Source organism: Carlito syrichta, unplaced genomic scaffold (genome assembly GCF_000164805.1).
Source record: "Carlito syrichta isolate Samal-C Ts95f unplaced genomic scaffold, Tarsius_syrichta-2.0.1 Scaffold304557, whole genome shotgun sequence".
NCBI lineage: Eukaryota > Metazoa > Chordata > Mammalia > Primates > Tarsiidae > Carlito > Carlito syrichta.
This window is the reverse complement of record NW_007248653.1, coordinates 264,397-274,344: the sequence shown is the minus strand read 5'-3', so window position 1 is coordinate 274,344 and position 9,948 is coordinate 264,397. Positions and strand designations below refer to the sequence as shown.

At 49.4% G+C, this 9,948-nt stretch overlaps 1 protein-coding gene across 4 annotated transcripts in view; it reads left to right on the top strand.

The window, feature by feature from the left end:
- Window positions 1-9,948, top strand: part of SORBS1 (sorbin and SH3 domain containing 1) — a 274,935-nt gene that overhangs the window by 39,648 nt on the left and 225,339 nt on the right. The gene's annotated exons all lie outside the window — the stretch shown is intronic.

Sequence of the window (9,948 nt, the reverse complement as noted above, 5' to 3'; positions counted from 1 at the left end):
CCCTCCCTCTCTCCTTTCTTCTAAAGCAGGGACTCTGTTGCCCAGGCTGGAGTGCAGTGGCATGGTCACAGCTCACCGCAGCCTTGACCTCCTGGGCTTAGGTAATCCTTCCACCTCAGCCTTCCAAGTAGCTGGGACTATAGGCCCGTGCCACCATGCCCAGCTAAATTTTTTATTTATTGTAGAGATGAGGTCTCACAGTGTTGCCCAGGCAGGTCGGCAGTTCCTGGCTTCAAGTGATCCTCCTGCCTTAGCCTCCCAAAGCGCTGGGATTACAGGTGTGAGCCATCATGCCTGGCCGAGTGCCACATCTTAGCTTGCTGTGTGACTGTGTCTTTGAGCTCAGTTTTCCTTCTTCATGAAACTGGAGTGGTAAAGTTGGCCTCACCGTTGTAAGAATTGATTTAGCAGATAATGTATGTTGGTGCCAGCCTCATGCCTGACCTACACACAGGCGCCCAGCACCTCGTGGCTATGGCTGTTATCACTGCTTGATTGTCAGTGCCAGCCTTGGAAGTCAGCTCCTGTGTGTCCTCGTTGTGGTCATGCAGGAAGAACTCTGTCCCTGACTCATAATCAATCCTTTGCACCCACATTTACATTCTGCCCATGATTCTGAGTGTTAACATGGAGTTGGTGGAGTCTGGCTGCTGGTAGGCTTTGTGGTCCAACAACATGAAATAGTGTTTGGTGAAATTTCTCTTCAGATATTGTTTTTCACAAAAGACTTTCTACAAGATTCCCTCAGGCTGGAGTTCATGAACTATTGGTTGCTGAGTATGAGGGAATTATGTTGACGAGGGCCGTGTCAAACTGGGAAACTTGCAGATGTTAAGAGGGACTCGAGAAACATGTGGATGAAATGGAAGGACAAAAGCAGACTAGTCAGCAGCAGGGGAAGGAAAGGAAGAAAAGAGGTGTCTCTGGGTTGGGCCTTGGGACCTGGCAAAGCTCCCTCACCCTCCTGTCTCTCTCTAACCCACAACCACTCTGGGCCCTGGCCCTGAACTTTACGGGACCTGGAAAACTTGTCTTCTTGAAGCGAGTGATGTCACTTCGTTCTTTTTCCAGGATACCCCATTGTCACTTTTCTACCACTTTGCGACCCTGCTGAATCCAGACTCTGTCTTGTTGGTGATGAGAAACAAGACAAAATTGGGAAGACTGCACCATCCCCTCTCGGTCGTCGGCCTTCTCCTCTCTTTCTTTCTCTTGCTTGTCCCTACTTTCCTGCCCCTGGAATAAGGGTCATCCAAAAAGGGATGTTAGCTCCGTTGTGACGCTAGTTTTGGTGACGGGGTGACTGTGCTCACTCTTGGAGGGGACTTCGCAATCAGGGAGGCCTGCCGGGCAGGAAGATGAGCTCAAAAGCCCTGAGAGAAAGTGATGAGAGAGTTAACCCATCTCCATGTGTCAGCCTCTTAGGATGGAAAAGGCATCTTTAAATCAGGCTGACGTATTCCTCGGTTACGCTGAGCACGGTGCTTCCTTTCTGCACCGCTCACCTCTGCCTGCCGTGAAATAGCGGCCTTATCTGAAGACCTGGTGTGACCTTTGGTCTTTTTTCTCCATTCTTAACCTGTCGTGGCTGTTTGGGGACAAACAGGGTCAGGCAAAGGGGGCTTCTTCGTGGTGCTGAGGTCTGGCACACAGTAGGTGTTTAATAAACACTCTTCTGTCTTGTTCTCTGGAGCAGAACCCATCTGTGGTGATTGCTTTGAATTCAGGGCACGGATGAAACTGGGACCATCTTTGTGTTGTATTGTTTTATCAATATGTTTGAACACTAGGGTAGGTGGTATTCAAAGCACTCAAAACACTTTAAATGTCTTGTGGAAATGTCCATTTTAGCAAGCTTTACAGAGAGTGAAAGTCTGTTGGTCTCGGTTTGGCTGCCTACTACGCTGTCCCCCAGTTTGGGCTGCAAGAACTGGATCCGGTAGCTTCCATTTATTCTCAGTCTCACTGTGTTCTCTTCAGCCCCCAGCATTGCTGTCACATCCTGGTTGTTTTTCATGCCCTTTCAGTGTGCAAGCATAACGTTTCCTTTATTTTTAAATAACTTTTTTGAGACAGGATCCCACTCTGTTACCCAGGCTGGAGCGCGGTAGCATGATCACAGCTCACTGCTTCCTGAGCTCAAGTGATCCTCCCGCCTCAGCCTCCTGAGTAGCTGGAACTACAGGTGTGTGCCGTTATGCCCAGCTCATTTTTCTACTTTTTGAAGAGATGAGGTCTGACTTTGTTGACGAGGCTGGTCTCGAACTCCTGGCCTTAAGCGTCCTGCCTCCTCAGCCTCCCAGAGTGCTGGGGTTACAGGCTTGAGTCACCATGCCCGGCTCGACATTTTGATTTCATAAATAACATTATGTGTTATCATTTGATTTGAATGGGTTTGCCTAAGGATATTTAGGCATGTAGGAGCTTTTTTTAGAAGCTGGATGTCCCCAAGTTCTGTGGCTGTTATTTTACATCCTGGTGGATCCCTGTAACATTTGTTAGTTTGCATTCCTTGTTTGGTGTAGACTGACTGGGTGTGGACTTCGTACGGTCAGTTGTTCAGTTTCGTTGTGTCTCTTGTGTTTGATGTGAAGGGTAGAATTGCAGAATTCCCTTTTGAACAGCCATGGTGAGTGGGGGTCGGGCTGGAGGGGTCAGCAAAATCACGGTTCCGAGGCAGTTTCCCACTGGGGTGACCTGATGTGGGCTTTCTCTTTGCAGCACCCCCTTGCAGTCATTGGTCTTCGACCCTCTTTTTTTCGCTGGCTTCTCCCTACTTTCCTGCCCCTGGAATAGTTTACATCCATCTCTGAATTCAATGCATGGAGGCTTACAGTAAAGCTTCCTTCCTGCCTCGCTCCTTGAACCAAAATAAAGGTTCAGGCTTTATTTTGATGAACATTTTACAACGTGTCTTTGGCCATTTCCTTCATGCCTTGGCATATGTGTAAATGTCAGCATGAAGGTTCAGGGGTCATCCAAAAAGGGATGTCAGCTCTGTTGTGACTCCGGTTGTGTTGATGGGGTGGGTGACTGTGCTCACTCGTGGTGGGAGCTGGTGGCAATGCAGGCCTGTGTTCTGGTGGGACCAGTGGGGGACAGTGACATTCTCAGGAACTGATAGGAATGTAGGCCTGGGTGCTGATGGGACCAGTAGGAGGTGGTGACAGCACATGCCTGCGTGCTGGGGGGGACCAGCAGGAGGAGGTGACATTCTTAGGTGCTGGTGGCAGTGCAGGCCCCTGTGCTGCTGAAGTTTGCCGAGTGCCAGGTGCCTTGGCTCCCGCTGTCCCGTTGCTGACTGTGAGTTTTAGCTCTTGGGTCTGGCTTCTGAAGTGTCATTTATATTGGCCGTTTTGCCTGTTCTGTTCCACAGCCTTTTCATCCCAGGAATTACACAACTCGAACATTTTTGACCTTGTAAGGCTTTGTAGAAGAGACTGTGGATTCCAGATCCCTCTGCAAAGCAGTGCAGGGGCCGAAGCTAGGGAGAGTCATCTGTTACTTGGACGGTGGCCTTGGCCTCTGAAGGCGGTCCCTGCAGTTGGTTTTGGGAGGATGTTGAACACATCCCAGAGGGAGCTGGAACTGCCCAGAAGACTGCTGATGGGCGTGAACTCAGGGGAGATCTGGGGACAGATACCTGCTTCACTCGCAGCATATGGCATTTTTTTTGCAACTTCTCACACCTGGAAGGGAGGTTTGGGTTTATTTAAATGTATGGTAAACAGTCTCCTTTTTCCTGTTGCTTATGTTTGGTTCATTCCAAGCCAGTTTCAGGGGGCCTAGTCAAAAAATCAGTGGCCTCTGTCAGTCCTTCCCTCCCTGCCAGAAAACTCAGTCTCCGGCTAACCCCCAGTTTGGATGCAAGAGAGCTGAGCGGCAGTACAGCTGGGTCCTGGGTGAGGGCCAGGCAGATGTGGTTTCACGATAGATTTTGACTGACAGGCATTTTTATGTGCTCAATAGCACTCTCTTAGTGGCCATCTGGTCCACCCTTTTACATTACTGGGGAGGAAGTGTCCCTGGGGCCCCGGGGGTAGAATGACTTATCCCGGGGGTCACATAGTAGTGGGAAAACCCAAACTAGAATTGTGGCTCTCTCTTGCAGTGTTTTATATCATGCTGCATTGACTCTGTGGCCTGAATATCCTTCACAGCATCTGGAGAAACTTATGCCCAGTGCAGGGACGGGTAACTGAGTATGGCTAGGAGTACACACTTTGCAATCTGACTGATCCGGGTTCTGCTATTTTTTGAGTCAGAGTCTCACTCTGTCGCCCAAGCTGAAGTGCAGTGGTGTGATCATGGCTCACCGCAACTTCGACCTCGTGGGCTCAGGTGATCCGCCTCAGCCTCCTGAATAACTGGGACTATGGGTGTGTACCACCATGCTCAGCTAATTTTTTTTTTTTTTTTTTTGGTGGAGATGAGGTCTCCCTCTGTTGCCTAGACTGGTCTTGAACTCCTGGTCTCAAGCAATCCTCCCGCCTCGGCCTCTCAAAGTGCTGGGATTTACAGGTGTGAGCCACCGTTACCAGCCATCCGCTACATAGTAACTCTGTGAGCATGAGTATGTGCCTGATCTCTCTGAGTCTCAGTTTCCTCATCTGTAGAATGGAACCATCCCACCTCATTAGGTTTTGAGGATCCCCCAGGACTGTTCCCTGGTACCTATGGAGGCTCAGTGAACTGCAACTGGCAGTGGTGTTTTCCATGGCTTGCTGCAGAGTTCCAGCTAGGGCAAAGCCGGCACCCCTCCATTTTGCGATTGAGGTGGGGAGAACTGCTACAAGTCCCAAGCCTGCCTGGACTCTTGCGCCATCATCGCCGCCTTCAGCTCATGCCCTCAGAGCAGCCTAGGGGGTGACCACCCACTGGAAGAGGTTGCCTGTGGGTTTAATCATGTGTGTGTTTAATAATCGGCCTGGTTCTCAAACTTCATTTTATTTTTGTTTTGAGTCAGAGTCTTATTCTGTCGCCTAGGCTGGAGTGCAGTGGCATGATCATGAGTTACCTGCATGTTCACGCTACCTGCATGTTCACGCGGCCAGCAGCACTGCCTCCTCTCCCCTCACCCGGCCCTGCCCTGCTGCTCTGGTGCGATTCATTCTACAAGTATTTGAGTGCCTACTGTGTTCCTGGCACAGAGTAAAGTGCCGGGAAAGGATGCATCCATGAGCAGAAGCAGACCTGGGCCTTGACTTCAGGGATCTTGTGGATCGTGAGGGAGACGGACAAGAAGCAAGTAAGGGAACAATGACAGTCCATGGAAGAATGTGAAGAGCAAGTGTGTGGCGCTGTGGGTGCTTGCACAAGAGCCATCTGACCCAGGCTGGAAAGCCAAGGAAGGTTCCCAAGGAAGTGACGACCACGGATGGGAGCAGTGATGGCAGGGCCTGGCTCTTGTGCCACCCCCTGAGCCCACCACCTTCTTCTGTCTTCTTCCTTTATTCTGTTTATTTACTTCGTTATTTTGAGTCAGGGTGTCCCTCTGCCGCCCAGACTGGAGTGCAGTGGCACGATCACAGCTCACTCAAACAATCCTCCCACCTCAGCCTCCCAAGTAACTGGGACTGCAGGTGCACGACACCATACCCAGCTAATTATTTAATTTCTTGTAGAGATGAAGTCTTGCTACATGGCCCAGGCTGGCCTTGGACTCCTGGGCTCAGGTAGTCTTCTTGCCTTGGCCTCCTAAAGTGCTGGGATTACCGATGTGAGCCACTGCACCCGGCCTCTTCCTTCGCCTTTTAAGAGGCAGCGAATCCTCTTGCAGTCAGTCGATTATTGTTGTAATTTCAAATGTATGCTATTGCTTTTTAATTGCGTAGTTTTCAGGGCAAAAATAGGGTATGGCTGCTCCTTTAGGCGTTAAACAGTATAAACCATTTGTTGAATGCCTGCTGTGTGCCAGACACTCTATACTTTGTTATTGAATCCTCTCAATAATCCTACAAGGTGAGCATTAGGGTTTCTAGGAGAGGAAACTTAGACTTGGAGCGGCCAAGTGACTTGGACTTTTGCCTCCTGTCGGTTAATGATTTAAAAGCTGGGACTTGAACTCTTTGGCCCCTGCCAGACACACTTGGGCCCTCTGCCTCTCCCTCACGCAGATTTTTGTGTCTTGACCTGGGGATCCAGCCGTCATCTCCATGTCATTCCATGGAAAAATGCCATATGAGTTCCAGCCCTCCAAGTTGCAAAAGAAACTTGTGGTGCATGGCCCGTTCACCCGTTGAGGGCTGTTGTCTTAACACTGTGTCAGGCCAGCATTGAGACTGAGTGGATTTGTCTCGCAGTGGTTTTAAAATCACATGTTTAGTTTAAATCCAGAATTAATGGAAGGTGATCTTGGAAATAGTCACTTGGGTGAGTAACGGATAAGAGAAAGTCAGTTTCATCCCTGCTGCCCGCAGTATCCCTGTGGACTGTGGGGAAAAGAAATTGTTGTGGGCTGGTAACTTTTAATTTCTTAAAGTCTCTGACTCTCATGCGGGTAGTCAATGAGTGCGCTGTGGGTGGGGTCATCTGTGCTGGTCACTTTGTCTCTCTGAGCCTCAGTCTTCTCTACAAATGGGTTAACGCAGCTTCATCTTCATCTATGTCACATTGCCGTGAGATTCAAACGACTTATAGGGCCTTAGGATTAGAAGAGGATATCGCTAAGATAATATATTTGAAAGTCATTTTGTGGACTTGTGTATATGATACTACTCTTGTTGCTTTACCCTTTGGGTTCATATTATTGTTTTTATGTTGTTGTTTTTGTTTTTTTGAGTTGGAGTCTCACTCTGTTGCCCAAGCTGGACTTAGGTGATCCTTCTGCCTCAGCCTTCCAAGTAGCTGAACTACAGGCGTGCGCTGCCATGCCTGGCTAATTTTTTATTTACTGTAGAGACGACGTCTTACCAAGTTGCCCTAGCTGATCTCCAACCTGCGGGCTCAGGCAATCCATTCACCTCAGCCTCCCAAAGTGCTGGGATTATAGGCTGAGCCACCGAGCCTGGCCCATATTATTGTTAATAACATAACACACTGGTTCTCAAACTTCATTTTATTTTTTATTTTGAGTCAGAGTCTTATTCTGTCGCCCAGGCTGGAGTGCAGTGGCATGATCGTGGCTACCACAGACTCGACCTGCTGGGCTCAGAGAATCCTTCCCTCTCAGCCTCCTGAGTAGCTGAGACTACAGGTATGTGCCACCATGCCCAGCTAATTTTTTGACTTATTGTAAAGATGAGATTTCACCAAGTTGCCCAGGCTGGTCTCAAACCCTTGGGCTCAGGCAATCCTCTTGCCTCTGCCTCCCAAGGTGCTGGAATTACAGGTATGAGCCACCCCTCCTGGCCTGGTTCTCAAACTTTAGCTGCATCAGAATCACCTGAAATTGTTAAGACACAAATTACTGGGCCCCTCCTCCAGAATTTCCGTTTCAGATGTTCCCAGATGAGGCCAGAGGGTTTTATTTCCCGGGAGGTGCTGCTGGGCTGGTGACCACACCTGGGGGACCATTGGCACACCTTCCCCCTAGATCTGGAGCATTGGGGCCCAGCCACTGCCTCAGGCCTAGAGAGGGACCGGTGAAACCTACTGACCCTTGGGGGAGGGGGAGTGTGGATGTTGGTTCAGGGCCATAGTGTGACCTAACTGAGCTGAACTGCAGTGGTGACACTAAGTAGAGGCAGCTTCCCTGGTCCCTTGGGTCTCTTAGGACTTGGGACAGTCTCTGGCAGTCACTGCTTTTTGGGGCTGTGGCGCGAGGGACAGACAGTAGCTCTCAGGATGTTTTAGGCCGAGCTTGGACAGACCTGTTTACACTGGTGAGCTCCTTCATTCCTGAGGCTGACCCAGATCCATCTAAACGTAAGCCCTCTTTGGCTTCTGGAAAGGAGTCACTGGGAGGCTGGTCATCATATTTGATCTCTCACCCTAAGAGATTTCCTGCTTACTGCCCGGCCACTTACCTCTCCTCCCCAGCCCTTGTGTGGTTTCTGCCTTTATCTCTTTCCTAATTGAGATACCCAACCTTTCCCTTAATTATCACCATTTCAGCAGTGGGCAGGCTGGAACAGGCTAGCTGTAGTTCTCACACTTCTGGGATCCTATCGGATGGCTTGTTAAAGACCCAGGTTCCCTGGCTACACCTGCAAAGATTTTGATTCCTTGGGTCTGGAGAGATCCCAAGGTTTTTGATGCAGGGATCTGAGAACCACACTTTGGAAGATAACCAAAGAGACTCTGTCTTGCTTTTCAATGTGCTGACATGGGTGGTACCACTTTTTTTTTTTTTTGAGTTGGAGTCTCACTCTGTTGCCCAGGTTGGAGTACAGTGGCTAGCTCACAGCCACCTCATCCTTGACTCGCTGAGCTCAGGCAATTCTTCCCCCTCAGCCTTCCAAGTAGCTGGAACCACAGGTATGTGCCACCATGACTGGCTGATTTTTCGATTTATTGTAGAGATGAGGTCTCACCATGTTGCTCAGGCTGGTCTCGAACCCCTGAGCTCAGGTAATCCTCTCGCTTCTGCCTCCCAAAGTGCTGGGATTACAAGTGTGAGCCACTGCACTCGGCTTGTGGTGGTACCACTTTATCCAGTCGCCTGGGAGCCCCTGCACCTATCCCCCTTGGAGTCTATACCTGAGAATCTCTACCCCATACCTGAGAGACACAGCTGAGGTTTGGGAGGGGAGGGCGACTTGCTTAGTGGGTCCTTTCTTGGTCAGCTGGCCTCAGGGTCTCCATCATGACCTCTAAGGAGGTCTTTTACCCGACATGTCTCCCATCGGTACTCTACTGACACACGCTCGACTGCTGCCACGGGCTCAGAATGCATCCAGTCGAGGTGACCTTTGCGCCCGCCCACACTTGATCTATTCTCACAACTTCTCTGTGAATGATGATGGGTTTTTTGTCTTTTCTTTTGCCTTGTATGGCTGTGTGATGAGCTTCCCCGGGGCCGATTTTACCTCTGAAATTATAGGCATTGTGCAGGTTTTGGAGTTTAGGTGATGCGGGACGTACAGATATCTTGTCAATGACAATAGATAGCTTGGCTCACTGTGATGTGTCTTGGGTGGGATGACCGCTGTTTAATCCCGGCACAGATATCAAAGCCCTGACCATAAGGTTCTCGAACTGGCTAGAGCACCACAGAGGCGCTTAGATTTTAAATGCAGGCCCTTGAGTATCTGCACCATCAAATAGTACTTCTAAGGGGAACCCCAGGCAAGTCGAGCCCTAGTGGAAGCTGGAATTTTAGCCAAAAACACTCTAGCATCAGGAAAGGAGCTGGTTAGACAACGCTTCCACTGCATCAGTGGGTGGCAGAGGCTGCTGGCTAGGACAGAGTTAGCTGGCATCGGTCATGGAAGCAGATGACTCACAGGACTAATTGAGAGAGAGAGAGAGAGAGAGAGAGAGAGAGAGAGAGAGACTGGCTGTGTGTGAAAGAGAAAAGAGAGACAGAGAGAGAAAAGATTCTTACTTCAAACAGCATTCTTCCTCTGTTTCCCGAGGATGTATTTTCCCCCTTCAGTGTTTCTTTTTTATACATAATAGTCAATGCTCAAGATTGTGTAAAAAAGGAAAAAAATCAGGAAACCATCCAAGAACCCAGTATTCAAAAGGACCTGGGCAAACGCTCAGCATTTTGTAAATGGCTCGTTCTCGCCTGGGTTGTTTCTGTGGTGGCATGCCAGATCTGCCCAGCAACACTGCTGTCCGCTTTGTCTTTTCTTTGCTCTCAGCCTAAAGTAACTTCTCAACACATTCTAGACCTTTTTTGTTTTCATGGCTTTCTGCATTGGGTAACTCATTTTAAAGGGAGAACATGGAATCAATATGGTACACCCACAGACCCAGGGTGGTTAGAGTTGCTTTCTGGAGGATCCCATCTGGCCCACGGAGAACTTGCTGGTGTCAGGGTCCTTTTTTTTTTTTTTTTTT